The 13623-nt window shown below is 37.9% G+C and overlaps 1 long non-coding RNA gene across 1 annotated transcript; it reads left to right on the top strand.

Annotated features, from left to right (window-relative positions):
* The first annotated feature begins 1933 nt into the window (after positions 1-1933).
* LOC135326980 (uncharacterized) lies at positions 1934-10583 on the top strand. The gene is made up of 3 exons (XR_010387123.1): positions 1934-2084; positions 8979-9031; positions 10341-10583. It is a non-coding gene; the product is annotated as an uncharacterized LOC135326980 (long non-coding RNA).
* The last annotated feature ends 3040 nt before the right edge of the window (positions 10584-13623 follow it).

Genomic DNA, 13623 nt, shown 5'->3' with positions numbered 1-13623 from the left:
TCAGAGATTGAAACAGTTCAGCTTTCTTCCTAAATAACAGTCAATAAACAGCAGATAAATTCTACAATTTTTTTAATCCAATTTTGAATTTAAAAGCCATTAAACCCAACAGCTGGATTCTATTAGTCCTGGCATCCTCCAGCTGAATACTTTAAACACTATCAGTGTCCTGACTGCAAACTCCAACATGTGCAGCCAACTCTTGGGAGACAGCAGGCTAAAGAATCTTCCATACAAGCTGTTGGGTTAATTTACTCTAAGTATTCTGTATCAAAACATAAAACCAACCAAGATAACAGTATGCAGAAGCAAGAACTTCACAGAAATTCTGAAGTTTCCTGACTATTAATCTTTTCTTTTGTCTCCTGTATTACCTGTTGAAAGATACCTAGGGCAAAATAAGGGAATCAAACAAGAATATCTGAAGAGAGGCTAACGCAGCTTTAGTAGCGAGAAAGGAAAACCTGTACCTCTCCCAACTGGAATACGCACACTTCAGAAACAATAGCTCCTAATATAAACAATACAACATGAGGCACTCAATCCCTGCCAAGGAGCATGCTCTAATATCCTGTGGTTTCATGTGGGCTTCTGCACTCGCCGAGTTGTGAGGGTCAGTTACACAAACGTTACACTCAGGACACTTCTGAGAACAGAGTAACAGTTGTTTTGCTGCAGTAGTGTTGACAATGTTTTTTTTGTGTGTGTGTGTAAAACAAAACATTTTTTTGCTGTGAAAGATTGATTGTTCTGAAGCCCAGCTAATTATGCAAATGCATTTCCTGGTATGGAGCTGACAACGCAGACTTCTCTGTACAGCCAGGCACTCAAGCTGTACAGCCAGGCCACAATAAAGAGAAAAAAACAAACACAACAGATTAACTATAAAGTTGTACAGAACGACTGACTCACCCAGCTCTAAAGGTCTGGTCTGTAAGTTGTTTTATCAATAAACACTCATTCACAGATAGCAGATAGGTGCAGATAGTGGAGACAACATAGAAAGGATCACCCATCAATCCAGGATTTTAAAAACCTCTTCACGAAAACAAATTAGCAGTTTAGAATGTGATCACGTTTGAGATATCCAAAAATCAAAGCAACACTTATTCACAGAACATAAAGGAGGTCAGAATACTGCCTCCTGAGTTGATTCATCTCATAATATTTGATGGTATGCAGTTGCAAAGGCCATGAGTATCTAAATCCAGACTGCAACAAACCCTAAAGTAGACCCTCGCCACAGGCCTCAACAGACGTGTCTTCTCCCATCAGATGCCTTTGGTGGAACGCAGCAGCCACTCTCAAGAGCAACAAGTATTTCCCTAGTAACAGACCAATGTATTGATGACATATTTCTTTATCCACACCTGTCCCCAGATTCGGGAACATTGAACGTTCGTTATCAAGATGGACTACTCTGAACTCTGTATATTAATTTTCAATCGGTTTGCTGGCTGTTTGCCCTAAACTCCTCTCTCCCTTGCAGGCTGCTAGCATCACTCTTCCTGCATTTCACCTTGTTTCCCTTCTCAGGGCATTAAAACAAGTAAAGGTACAAGACAAAATGACAAATTATCCATTTCTTCTACTAACTCATATTCTAGGCTCTCTTAACAGTCTAAATGAATACAGAGTACAGGCTACCCTGCTACTCAAGATAATAGGTTCTTTTCCTTTAAAGGTTGCTACTTGAAGAAAAATCTGTTCATTGTCCATTCACTGGTTTTAACATTGGTATAAAATCATGCTGTGTTTCAAAACACAGCCTAATACTGACATACACTATTCCTCAAACACGCACACAAAATCCAGAGTACTATGTTAGCATATTTTGCAATAAACATTCAGACTATTCAGTTTTTACATTTTCTGATGAAACTTCTGCTAGAAGATGTACGATGTTTTGTTTTTTCCAGGAAGAGTTCAGCTCAAGGTAGCCACATCTGCTGCTTGCCCCCGCATCAGCCCAGTATGGTGCAGATTCAAAAGGGCCACAATTCCCGGGACACTTGCTAAGGGCTCGCTGGAGACGTACCAAGAATAAATAGCGAGCAGACAGTAAGCTCTCATCCCAGGAACAGGTAAGTTATGTATAACGGCCTAACTAAACCCTTAGCAGCCACTTTTATTGCTTGTGAGACTGCAGAAAAGAGAAACTATGTGATGAAGGATTAGAGCTCACCTCTTTCTTTTATCTCTGAGCAAGAAAAGTCACGGCCATCAACGGCAGTCCTCTGAGCACGTGATGGATGCCTCAACTTAAACCAGCTATTGCCCTGAGGAAACAATTAGGTCTTTCCATTGACTGCACTAAGATTTAGAAAAAGCTCTTCAAAACCATAGAGCTTCGAATAGAGTTGAGCCCAGAAGTCTAATATTTAGATGCGAGTTCCTCCCTGCCCCGCAAAGCATGGCAAAACACTAGTCTAAACTCGCTTCAGCTCAGCTGGTTTCAGTGGGAAGGGAGGTTGCTACTTTGCTCTGTTTTCTGAAAGTAGTATTCCTCCCTCTGCTAATTATTTATGCCTTGGTTTTATATTTGCAACAATAGCTCAAGCACTGTGTTGGGCAAGAACTCTCCCTCCACCATCCTCTACAAAGACTGCAGGGTATGACAGAAAAAGGAACAAAAGTAATTCAGCTCTGCCCTTTTCTATAGCACACCCAGCAGGCAGGCTAGGTGTCTGCAGTAAATATGGAATGGCATTCTGTACCAGTAGCTTTCCTAGACATAGTCAGTAAACCCAGATTCATAACTTAAAATTAATGACTAGTATCCTAGACAGGGTCAGTAATCCACAAATAAGCCGCAAGCAGATTTTTTTAATTTAACCTGTAAAGCAAACCACAGTATATATGAAATGGGAGAGGGGGAATCTATATAAAGCTGTACAATGCAGAAATCATGGGGCAAACAGCTACTAGGCCCATGTAACAGATGTTGGTTACTTCTCAACATACTCAGGATAGCAAGTGACTTATTTGGCAGAGGAGAGACAGTTGCTGGAGGAGTTTAAGAGAATCATCTCAGGACAGACATGAAGTATTTAAAAAGAAAAAAAAATCCAAAACAAAAACACAAGTGGCCTTTGGAAAACAGATTATTTCCAGTCCTGCTAAGACTCATTTCTCAAGCAGACGTCCAAACGGCAAGTAGCCAAGAAGCTGACCCACGTTACACTATTGTACTGTTCAGTACCGTATTATTCAGCCAATTCTACAGCTCAGGCACCAGTTTGTCCACCTGGCAGAGATCAGATAAGGGATTCCCACATACCTGAATGGGGCGAAAATAAAGATATGTTAATGTTGGCATTGATGCCAACAGCAAAGCCACTTAAAATAAATGAGTACCAGGGCTGTAGCTAAGTATCAGGCACCCATCTGTGTGGTGTCTGTGCTAAGGTCTAAACCAGTTTCCCCAGATTTTATTTGCAACAGTTCCTTTTCTGATATTTTCTGATATTCTGATATAGGCAAAAAACCCTAATCTCAACTTCAAGTAGGCATCTGCCATCTTCTACACAATCCAGTCAGTAGAGAGAATTATAATATAACCCCTTAAGGTAGCATTAATTGATTAGTTTTATCCAATATTATCTAGTTCTCATTTTCAATTAATCCTGTTAGGGTGGGCATATATACAGAGGGAGAGAATCAGAATCTGCATCTGCTACCAGAGGGAAGCGTTAGCATGCACAAGCACAGTCATGAGATTTATAAAGAGAGTCCGTCTGTGCTGAAGATTAGTAGAGTCGAGACATGGTGGAACACAGGACTAGGAATAATACCTTGCTACAGGGATGGAGGGGATCAGAAACATAATGAAACAAGAACAACAACTATATTTTTACTAGTATACAAATGCCAGAAGATCCAGCTAGAGCAAACCCCCAGGATTCCAACTCATGACATACCCAAATTCTGCTAATTTGAGAGGGAATTTTTTTCTTGGCCTGTCACTACAGAGATGAAGCTGACCAAGAAAGTTAGGACAATGCAGTTGTTCAATGCACTGCTGAGCTAAACTGTAGGCATTTATTTTAACTTTTATTACTGTTTTCCTTATTTGATCAGTGCTAGATTTGATGTTTATTGTATCTCATAAAAAGGCATTACAGTCTCCTGGTCACTCAATTTGATTATGCAAACCAGCACACATGTAATGACTCTAGGGACACAGTCAGGCATCTGTAGAATTGAGTCCAAGATAGAAGAGTTATATGTGCACAAAATACTAATTTCAGAAAGAGTATTTTTTACTTCCTCTACAGATAATACTGGCACTACTTACCACCAGTATAAGGTAAATTTGCATTCCCAAATAAAAGTGTGATTGTAAATTGCACTTACGCACCCATACCATTTTAACGTACGTAGCCTCGATACGTGTGAAAGATGCAGAATCAGTGGCTTTAGTACGAATAGCAGCCAAAGCACCACCTTTCCAGAGCCCTGGATGTCTAACCATACTGTTATTTTCACTTATGCCAGTTAGACTTAGACAATTTAGACATGACATCATGTGCTACCATTACTTATTCCATTTTGCTGTGTTGCTAACAGGCATTTGGGGCAAACTTTTTACTACAGTGCATCGTTACCTTAACAGTCAACAGAGATGCAGTAGGACATTATCATAGTCCCTAAAGAGTGCACTGCAAGTATTGCTCAAAGTATGATTCTATTCCTAAAACAGATTTAGGCTGTGTACCTCTCAAGGCAAATAGTTCTAATAATACTGTCTAGCAACTTCTGGAAACATTAAAACTGCACCATCTCTGTGTTAGCCGAGACAGTAAGCCCAACGCCTCTAGGACATGTCTTATTTTTTACTTTATCTATATCAACATATTCAGGACATCAGCTTGCAAACAAAGCTTTAAAACCAGTAGAAATATTTTCCTTTAAAATTTGATTAATGCAATATGTTCGCACACATGCTCATACAAAAACGATTATTCTCCAAACACTTCACTGGCAGCTAAATTAATTTACTTGCACAGACCTGGTGCCACACATTGTTTTGCGACTTATTTGAGAAACTTTTAACGGGCTTCCTTTCCAACCTTTGTGAGGCTTAGGCTAGCAGGACCTACACTGTATTCCATGTAATATAGATACGGAGTTAAAAGAGATCTTGCACTTGTGTATTTCTTCTTACACCTTTCTAGGCTCCTACCCGGGAACCTAACAATCTGATTCCCTTAACATTTTCTTCTCTATTTACCTGGAAGTCTTCAAAGATTACCCTATTTTCCATGTGATTGTTAATGCTAATCAAGAATGTTTTGTCTCTTGAGAATGAGAGAACTCTCTCCCACCTACCTGCCCAAAAGCATGATCTCCCTCCCCCACTTCTAAATGAGTAGCTGGGTCAGGTGTCCAACTTCTCATGCTCTTACTTTCTGCCAGGCACTATATATTACAACCCTTTACAGATGTAACTAGGTATACAAATTTTTGTATGAACCATGTATACAGTAAAATATATGTCTTAAAATATCACAAAACTGAAATAAAAAGTTGAGGCATAAAATGATGACCATTCCTGACTGAGTCAAAAGCTTTTCAGGAAGGTATTACAAATCAGAGCAGAGGAACAGAGAGCATAGACAAATTTATTGCACTTTTTTTTGGAACTTCCTACTAAGTGTTAAGAGTTATTCAGTGCTTTCAGGAAAATGTCATTGTGGATATTTACAACGACAGTTATAGAGCAGAATGCACGTCTACCAAGAAATAATTTGGGCCAAAGCTGCAGTGCTATAAAACATCACCCATATTATCTTGTGCCAGAAGACACACAGAAAAGAGACTAGCCTAGCAAGCAGCTGTTAAGCCAAAAATATCCTAGAGCTGTATTTATTCCAAAAATATTTGCTCTTGGACGTAGTCCTTTGGCTCCTCTGTCTCTAGAGAAGGGCAGAATTTTATACGAGTAGTCTGTATTTTTCCTGTTTAATCACCACTGCCCAAATATAAGTGAGATCTATAATAATATTAGAGAAAATACAAGTTAATGATTTATTAAAATATTTCAACATGTATTATTTTAACCTTAACAGGTTACTCCTAAAAATCCAATAGAAATCAGAAAGCTACCTAATTTGAAACAGGAAAAGTATTCTATTATCAAGAAATTCTATTTGCATTTTTGATTTAATGCCATTTCTATTCAGCAGTAACTAGTTTTAATAAAAACAACTGCAAACTGCAAATAAACATTTCTAGTATGAAAAAGAATATGTGTAGTTACCAGATTAGGAAGGACAAAAAGACTAAATCTTGAAGGAACTCTAGGCTTATACTACTGAAACCACTGAAATCTGAGAAAATGAGCAAGCATGTGCGCTTATATGTATATATACGTACACACACACACACACACACACACCCCCATATGTGCATGCATAACAACTCTTAAAAATAATTCTTAGAAATATTTTATCCAGCTCAGATTCAGGACAACTTTTCTTAGCATTAATTCTCGACAGGTTTGAGTATTACTAGGGACACCAACAGGCTAATTTTTCTTCCAGAAGACAGGAAATTTGTAGCAGTTTTGAAAACCTGGATGAAGAAACCCTGCTGTGCCTAATTTGGGGGGGAGAGCAGGTGACAGACGCCAACAACACTGGGCAAATTCCAGGCCTGAGGAATCTCCCATATTCATGTGTACCCACTTCTAGTTTTTTAGTCTCCCACTATGTCATTTTAACCATGGGCCACATGCTATCCTGTGAAGCCGCTTTCAAAGCTATCACGTTCACTGTCAGTTTAAAGATCAGGGTGGAATGGACAATGAACTTTGTTCTACGCTTCCACTCTCCACATTATTAACTCTCCACATGGAAGTTTTTGTGATTGTGCTTGTAAATCAAAGACTAGTATTTTGGATCCATTCTAGTGACCTGTACCAGGAATTTACAGCCTGGTAAAACAGACTGAATTTTCCTAAAGCCAAATATATTTACTCAGTGCTCACTTTGATCATAGGAGGGCTCTTATGTGACTTCACTCAGGAAAAAAGCTTGTTGTTGGAGGTAAATAACTTGAAGCAAAAATCTAACTCAAACTATAATTTGTAGGACTAATAGCTGCCACCAGGCTGAAATAGAGACTGTATCTATAGCATATTCAAAGGCTTAAATGATGCTGACCGGCATACATCTACTAACAATCTAGCTTGCTTCAGTACCGATAACATTGAAACTGGCAGCAGAGATTTCAGCACCAACTATACAACTTGAACCCTGAATATGTCCTTGTATTAGCAGCCTACACAAATTGCATTGCTGCAACTTCACTGGTCTTGTTTGCCAAAGTTTCCTAGATTAAGCCCACCCCAGCTACGATATGATGCTACAACTACATTCCTGAATGCACTTGCTGCCACCCTACAAAAGGGTTTAGACTTTAGAATTAACCTAATCATGTGAAAGATATAAACTATTTTTTTGCATTAACTTTTTTCCCCACAATCAATTTACCCTGTAAAACACAAGGACAAAAGGTACGGCAGCGTAGCAACTGACGTCCAAAAGAAAACACACTTGACAGCTCCATCTCACAACGTAGCCATTCTGAAGTCTAAACTTTTTATACTTAAATTTTATTTATAGTTTTATATGCATCTGCTTGAAAAGAAACTAGTTCTTCAGTTTCAGGCATTCAATAGTGTTGTCTCAGACATCATTAAAATAATACTTACAAATAAAAAAAAAATGCATTTCAGAAAGTAGTTTGCTTGCTCCAGCAATGTAGAAGAAACACCTTTTAGATAGCTTTACAAAAGGGTCTGGGATGAAGAAAGGTGGCTACTTGCAAGTGTTAGTAATCTGACTGCCATATTCAAAACAGCAAGTTCTTCACAGTAAAAGAAGCAACTCAGTGATAATCTAGTACTTCAGAAAGATCTTAGCAAAAGAGCTAACTTACCTGCTTTGAGTGAAACACTCTCATCCCATCATTTTCTCAGTGTCTTAGATATCTCTTCAATACACAAATCCAGCAGGTATTTATAGATCACTCCGATTCATTATGCAAATAGTATGTAGCCTGCTGAATTTAATTGAGAGGGAGGAAATACCTGCAGAAACAAAGATATGGGAATAAAGAAGTTTTCCATGAGCAGTGAATTTACATGCAGCAAGAAATTTTAACCATCAAAACTTGCTTAGTATTTTAGAAGTATAGCTCCTAAACCAAATCTGTGTAATTTAGCCACCTCTAAAGACAGCTCAAGCACCTTTCTAGAGAAAGTATTGTAGGAAGAAATACACGAGGAGAAGGAAAGGTATAGTATACTCACCAGGCGCGTGTTAACGACAGGAAACAGCAATGCTAAGAGGGCCCCATTTAACATATGCATCTGCAACCTTAGAAGAGAGATGAGATATTATTTTCACAGATTAGAAATGAAATGCAAAGTTTTTATGTAGTATGTTATATGTACATGTTATGTATAGTTATGTAGTATTTTATGTAGTGTATCTTTCATAAAAGGTAGCAGGAAATTTGAGAAAATTCTGCTGGCTTTAATTTGAATAAAGCCACTGTTCACTGCAATAACCAGGATAAGAACTCTCTTTAAATAAACATTTTAATAATTTCCTGAAGTAGGACTGCTTTCTATAATGAGCTTTGGATTCCTAGAAGATTTTGACTGCCTGTTCATATTAATCCTGTTCATATTAATCCTGTTCATGGTCCAGGCTGCTAAATGGTTGAAATTTTGCTGTTCATTTTGCTTTCAGAGCTTAAAATAGACATTTGAGAAAGTTTTTACTTTCATCCAACTCCATAAATGTACATGACGTCAAACTAAAGCTTTGGGAATTTGGAAGAAGTCTGATTTTTGAGTCACTTAAATAAAAGAATTATATTTGTAAAGATGCAACAGAGAATCCCAAGCAAAGAACAGGGAAAGAAAGTAGTATTTAAATTACAGTGCTGTATTTTATTTTATACAGCTTTCAGTCATCTCTCCCTGAACCACTGTTGCATCAGGACCTACAGAAGTAAGGTCAGTACTGTTTAAGTCTACTTTATATAAGAGACAAAGTAAAGCATAAATTTCATTCTACAACCACTGCCTGTCATAAACTCTATTAAAAATTACAAAGTTTATAAGTAACTTGGGGCGGGGGAGGAAGGTATTACAATTCCAAAACAGTTCTTCAAATGTCATTTATATGTCAGGACGTCAGAAAACAGAAAGGCTCATTCTGAAAAAGAACAAATACTGCAGCCTCTGCCCTGCAACCAGTCCTTTGCAAATGCATAGTAAATCCAGGATTTCCTAGACACCAGACTTGCTTTGCACGCTCTCTGAGATGAAGAGGCACTAGTACTGTATCTCTGCATTCAGCCTACTCCCTGCCCAAATAAGGAGCAGCAGGAAAAAGTTGTAGTGAGACAGTAGCACCTCCAAAACAATTCATGAGGCATGCCCCCAGCATCATATTTTCCAGTCACTGCCTAGACTAAGAGAAGAAAGAGCCGAGTGAACTGTCACGGTGGCAACTACAGCCATTCCTGATTATCATTCTGTCTGGGAAGTCCCATGACCCTCCTCACAATATACTAGCTGTACCCCTATCATGCAACGCACATGAGAGAGGGCCTTTGAGAGCAAGAACTCTATAGGTAAGAACCTATAAAAAGTATGGGCTGTTTACTGGACTCTACTGCACTAGTCCATTAGACCACTTCCTAAAGTTAGTAACAATAAAAGATTGCACACATTTGAGAAATACCCAAATCAGTAGGAATCTGCTTTAACTATTTAACTTATCTCCACATTTTAAAAAATAGACCCATACTGTACATATGGCCTTCCATGAAGATCAGCTACTAATTTTTAGTGAAGATAATCAGAAAGTACGAGGCACATGACATACATTTAACAAGCCCATAGGTTATTCTGTAGAAGGACACCTGTGCTCTCATCAACTACTGCGCGAATAGGTGTTGCCTGTGAGACCAAAACCACCACCAGTACAAAAGAAACAAGGGTCAGTGGACTCAGCACCCACAGCTGAAGCCATGACCCTTTTCAAGGTCTCATCATTCAGTCCAGCCAGTATGTCTTTCTAACTAAGGGCTGGATGCGTATCTTACTATTTTATGACTTAAGCCACAATCAACTTCTAAGCACACCATGCAAGTAGACAGAAATGCAGCAAGGATGGGGCATTACCTGAAAAGAATCATTGCAACCCGACATGGAGGACAGTCAAGAAGAAAAATCTGAAACATTAGGCAAAAAAAAAAGAAAGAAATTAATGATACGATCTTATTTAAACTCTATTTTGTGTATCTTTCTTCCTCAGTTCTGTATGTGACAGATCACTTCTACTAGAAGAACTGTTTTACAGCAGAGCTGGAAAAGACTAAAAATCATGAACAAATTAAAAGATCTCACATTACCTACATATACAAGGATTTAAGCAGTATGAGCAGCATCTAGGATTCAGCTTCTGCCAGTTCCTAAGAAGCAAATCAAGTTCTAGTCCATTTGAAATTCTCTCATTATTAAATATATATATACTTATATATAGATCTCTCTCTCTCTCTCTCTCTCTCCCTCTCTCAGGGCTTTTGTAAAGCAGATTACTGTATTACCAATCATTTCACTATTGTAGCCTCTATAGCCTTACTTTGGGAAGTGCTAAGAGGCTTTTATAGACAACCATCTTACATTAGATCTTCAAGACTGGGTCCGGCACTGCTGAAGCAAAGGAGAGTATTGTCATCATAAATGCTTAGTATTCAGCACAGCAGGGACCTTACCATGACCAGAGGATATCTCAGTATCCGTTCTATAGATAACCTTAGCAGTCATCTTTAAATACATTTGTTGCCTTATTTCCATAGAGTATTTTTGAAGTACTGTTTAAATTTCACCAGTAATTAGCTATCTATTTCCTAAAACAAAAAGTAGCCTAATGCAATTTGAGCAGTATATATTTGTTTCTCTTCGCAGGCCAAACTCCTACCATAAATACGACCTGGTTTAAATCCTTATGTAATAAAATATTGTTGATTAGCAACAATCTCCCATCTAACTTTCACAGCAACTTAAAACACTTCATATCAGCAAGTTTTACTCTGGATAAAAAGAAAAAACTGTGCAAGTGTTCAGTGTTAACCCCCTACCCCCCCTTTTTTTTTTTTTTTAAATATTGTCCACTATGGGGGGTTGGGGGGGGGCAGAAGAATTCCTTCCTAGTTTGGTCTGCTCTCTGAGAGAAAGTATTTCAGTAAAAAATGGATCATGCTTTTTTCTGTTGTTTCTAAAATAAGTGCACAATAGATTATTTCACTGCCAAGCTACTAGTCAACTCATTAAATCACTCCAAGTGAGAATATTTGAAGAACATGTCCACTTTGGGGACAAGTTGGATAAACTGAACAAACCTATTTCTTTGAAGTGCTACAGGGCCTACCTGGCCAGGTAACTGATGGATGTTCAAATTAATTACTAGCAGGCAATGTACTTGCTATAGCAACAATCGAAAGGTTGAAGGCTGCACCATTCTATTCAGCCCTTGTGCCTGAAAGGGCCTGTTATTACCATATGAATAGATGCGCACATTTCAAATATTTTATTTCCAGTGCAGGTTCCTAATATACAGCCATTTATTTCTCTAATCAAATTACTTGTATGTTTTAATTCAAGTCCGTCAGTCTCAATAACAGTTTAGAATGTACACATACACTCACAGGAAAAAAAATCTTTTTCCTTAGTCATACAGAACTCTAATAGAGGCACAGCAAGAAAAAGGCATCAATTAATTTAAAGAACCTCAAGACATTTGCTTAGTGAATGCTCCTAAAAGCCAATCAGAGTTTCTTTCAAGTCTTGTATTTAAAAAGCAAGCCATTTCTACTCATCAAGGAAGGTTAAAGAGTAAGTGAACACAATGGATGCATGATGACAATCTGCTAGTGGATGCTTTCTTTGCTAAGGAAAAAACAAAAAACCCACAAAATCTTATGTGAGGTCTATGTATCACCTTACACACTAAGGCCCATATGGCTTCTGGGAAAAGTGTCCAACACTTACTAATTACATTTCATCATTCCGTCATTTGATATTTTTGCAACAGACTCTGTCTACTAACTAAATTAAAGTTTCATCAACTGCGGACTATATCCCTTCTGTCGTGGACCATAAAATTTTCCCTTCTGTGGTCTCTTATAATACCTGTTTTTTCCCATGCTATTTGTATATATTCAAAGTATATATTCAAAAAGTCCAACTTTTTAAACATTCCATGATATATGTTAACAGAAGGAGAGACGGCATTTAGAGTCCCACTAGTTCATTTGAACCTTTAAATTCAGGTATCTTATGATTTCCTTACATTCATTTGAAGTACTGTTCATACTTAAATGAAGAAAATTCTATTCCTCCAGTACAGATTTCATTTTTTTCTTTTTATTTCCTACATCTTAAAAAAAAACAAAAACAAACTGAAATGTTTTTCTCTGTGTACACAGAGAAATGTGTCTTAATCACACCAGTCATTCACTTTTCTGACACACTGCAGAGCGTTCCAACTACTGAACGGCAGAGGAAAAACTAGGGTACAACTCTATGTAGCAGCTGAATCTTAATGTACCTGCTGAATCTCACCATTGAGGTGAAACAGTAGCAAGTATTAAAAAAGTATGGTCATAATAGTTACAAAGATTGAGATGAACTCATCAACCTAATCCAAAATACTTTACTGCCTCAGAGACAGGCAAAGAAGAGAACAGGATTCACAGCTGCTCATTTTCAGGTCAGCTCTACAGCAACAAACACAGTTTCCGGATTTGTGATGGCAAAAGAAATATTAAATATTTTTGAGCATGCAAGTCCCTCTGTTATGAGGGATCTTTCAGAAAAATGTGTTTGTCTTTCATTTTTGGGAAGGATAGCAGGGAATTTAACTGGCATGTTTATGTTAAAACTTTAAGATAGTGAAACAGATCTTCAAATGTTTCAGCTTTAGCAATTTAATATCAAGCACTTTCTCTCTAAATACCTACTTTCCATGATAAACAAACCTCACAACCTCTTAAAAGGAATGTTTTACAGACCCTTTGTAGCAGATTTACAGAGGATTATTTCACAGAGTAGATTTAAATGTTAGAGAGCACCATCATTCAGCTCACATAGTAATTAGCAGCCTGAAAATACCTAGTTCACAGCAGACACGCTCATAAGCTCTAACGTACTGAGTGTTCACATACTCATTCCATAATAATATTACATTTCACTGTCATACTGGAAACGCAATCCTTAGCCTTGAGGTAGGAAACAGCTAAGTCTTATAAACTGAACAATATCATATAAAGTTAGTGACATGGCTGTGAAGAGTACCCAGCTTCTGTGTTCCTGGTAAAACTCTGAAGGTTTTACTTGCTCAGACTAGCAGAGATAATAGCCCCCATCCTAGCTGGCACGTTGCAGACACGAGACAACATATATTTTAAAGTACACTGAAGGAGGCTCTTCCACACACGTTTTTATCTGATCATCATTGCGTACATTCAAGGCAGAATAGCTAAACTTTCAATTTAGAAAAAAGCTAAGAAACAACCGCAATATCCCTCCTCATTTTA

This window comes from Dromaius novaehollandiae, unplaced genomic scaffold (assembly GCF_036370855.1).
Source record: "Dromaius novaehollandiae isolate bDroNov1 unplaced genomic scaffold, bDroNov1.hap1 HAP1_SCAFFOLD_149, whole genome shotgun sequence".
NCBI lineage: Eukaryota > Metazoa > Chordata > Aves > Casuariiformes > Dromaiidae > Dromaius > Dromaius novaehollandiae.
The sequence above is the reverse complement of the archived record's forward strand: the minus strand, read 5'-3'. Positions and strand labels throughout refer to the sequence as shown.